Genomic DNA, 2,691 nt, shown 5'->3' on the forward strand with positions numbered 1-2,691 from the left:
AAGCAATTTTCGGAACTGAATATGGCACGACAAGAATTATCTTCGCAGGCCTTTGAAACAGATAGGAGGTTGAATTCAAAGTCAGGAATATATAGGACATTTTTAAGGACAAAATTTGGACTGATAAGAACCGTGCCAATTTTGGTAACATAGGTGATGTTCCCATTTGAAAGACGTACTGATACAGAAGATTTTGGTCCTTTGTGAACATGGGAAAATAATTGCTCATTGCAAATTATGTAGTCACTAGCACCCGAATCAATTATCCACGCATCAATTGAAATAGAATTCGTCTCGCAAATAAGAGTACCTGAGAAATTTGCATCCTTGTCGTTGGCCTTCAACTGACTGAGAGCTCTCATAATATTTTAGTACTGGTCTTGATTAATAGTCTGATGCGCCCCATCGATTTTTTGTGCTGAAACCTGGTAAACGGAAAATTCTTTTTCGTTTTTGTCTCTATCATTTGGTTTTCCATGTAGTTTCCAGCATGTATCAATAGTATGATGTGGGCGTTTACAATATTCACAATATTTACCTTTTGATTTGGAATTTTGCCCAATTCGTGGACCGCTGGTTGTCTTATAAGCAGGCATCAACGTGGCCTGATGAGAACCGTTGGATTCGGTTGAGCTGATGGGAAAAAAATGGCCGTCTAATCTTGTCCGCGAATCCCAGCCATCTGATTTCATCCGCTGATCCCAGCCGTCCATCCCAATGTTTTTAGGGTTTCCACCATTTTCCTTAGCTACAGAGGACTTTCGTTGAAGTCCAGAAGACCAGAGACTTCCACGGCTTTCATATGCTCGTTGAGACCCAGAAAAGCCGAGACCTCCACGGCTTCTATTCGTTGGTTCCGTCGGAGCAGTACCGGATGGGAAAGCAGCAAGGGCGACGCCTTCACCTACCCGTGCATGTTCAGCCGCGGCCAACCATTGGCTTTCCTCTTGGACAGCCAATTGGAAGATCCGGCCAAGCGACGGTACAGGGTCCATGGCGAGGATTTGCGAGCGGAAAGGTGAGTAACTTTCGTTGAGTATCAGCAAAAATCAAGTCGTCTTCTCTCTGTCCTTTATGGCCCGGTACTGTCGGAGCGTTTCTTCTGGTCCTTCGAGTTGCTCTTCGGCCGCCTCGAGCTCATTCCACAGAGCCGAGAGTCGATTGAAGCAAGCGGTAACCGACGAGTTCCCTTGCTTCAATTCCGACAGAGCCTGTGTGAGTGAGAAAATCTTGGTTCGGTCAAGTTTTCCATACATTTCTCGGATATTATCCCAAATCGTCTTCGAGTCTTTAGTCGGTGGTAGTCCGACTGCAACGTCGGGGGTCAAACAATTTCCGATCCATGTGCGGACGAGCTGGTTGCATTTGCGCCAATGACGTTGTAATCGATCGTCGGACGGGAAGGGTACGGTTCCGTCAAGGAACCCATCTTTATCCTTCGTGACCAAGGCTCGCCGGAAATCTCGAGCCCAGGAGCTATAATTTTCTGGTCCGGCGAGTTGCATATTGATGAGTCGCAATTCGGGTCCATTAGCCGGTGATGTATAGAGCGGGTCACCAGGCTCCGGGCGGCCGCCGCTAGTCGGAACAACATAGGGCATGAAACCGGGTCCCAATACCGGGTAGGGATTTCCCCCTGGACCTGGACCCAAACCCGGCGTCGGCCCACTTTCATTGGGCTGAGCTCCGGGATTTGGAGCTCCCGGTGACGTGTATTGGGCCCATGATTGATTTGGCCCGATGGCCCATGGGCCTTGCACTGGAAACCATTGGACTGGTGGCCATTGGACGGGGCCGGGAATCTGAGCAGCAGAAGTGATAGCAGGATCCGAGTCAGGCGCAGCAGAAGTAGGAACGGCAAAAGATCGTTCCTCTTCAATTAAATCAATTTGATCCGAGGTTTGATTTTGAGGTGAGTTTGAACTGTCTTCCATCGAAGGGTTCTTGGGCATGGTATTGTTGATGAATTCCTTTCCGGTTGCTGATCTGTTTTGCAGGACTAAACTTGCAACAGCAAATCAGAAAAAAACGGAGGCAATTTGAAGGACTTTTCTGCGGAAGCTAGGTCAAGAAAGACCGCTCTGATACCATGACAGAAAACAAAGAAAATGGAGGAAATTTTGTATTGTATTGATCTGAAAAGATTACATGTACATTGGTCTATTTATAATGCTAGAAAGAAGAAGAAAAAAACAGGAAATAATATACAAGATTACAATTTCCCATTTTACTAAACTAATCACGGATTGACTAAATCAATCAAGTCCTCAATTAGGATCATCCAAATCTTCAATAGTATCAAATCGCATCTCCAACATTAACTGAAGAAGCTGTTGGTAGAGCAGCCCAGAAAATGGGAGAGGTTACAGAGGTAAGAGTCGAAGCTAAAGGTACTGCAGCCATTAAAACAGGGAGGGGAAGAGTAGATATCGATTTATCTAGTCACCTTTATTGTTTGGAACTCTCATAAGCTTTGCCAAAAAAAACATTTGGTTACGCTTTAAGCACGAGAGATTGCGACATATCTGTTATTCCTGTGGTAAAGTGGGCCATTACGCTAAATATTGTGAAGAGGTGGAATATGAGGAAGATAAAATACTCCCAGAAAACGAGAGTCTATTTGGCTAATGTTTAAGGGCATAAGTATATATATAGTCCCTTTTGGAAGCTTTTTTTATGAAGGAAAGCATG

General features: G+C 45.2%; 1 long non-coding RNA gene across 1 annotated transcript; it reads left to right on the top strand.

Moving 5' to 3' along the window:
- Positions 1-779: 779 nt before the first annotated feature.
- On the top strand, positions 780-2,163 carry LOC130140097 (uncharacterized). Its single transcript, XR_008818093.1, has 3 exons — positions 780-1,405; positions 1,535-1,912; positions 1,998-2,163. It is a non-coding gene; the product is annotated as an uncharacterized LOC130140097 (long non-coding RNA).
- Positions 2,164-2,691: the final 528 nt, after the last annotated feature.

Source organism: Syzygium oleosum, unplaced genomic scaffold (genome assembly GCF_021117445.2).
Source record: "Syzygium oleosum isolate NSW1041296 unplaced genomic scaffold, Sole_v2.1 Sole_v2.01, whole genome shotgun sequence".
Lineage (NCBI taxonomy): Eukaryota > Viridiplantae > Streptophyta > Magnoliopsida > Myrtales > Myrtaceae > Syzygium > Syzygium oleosum.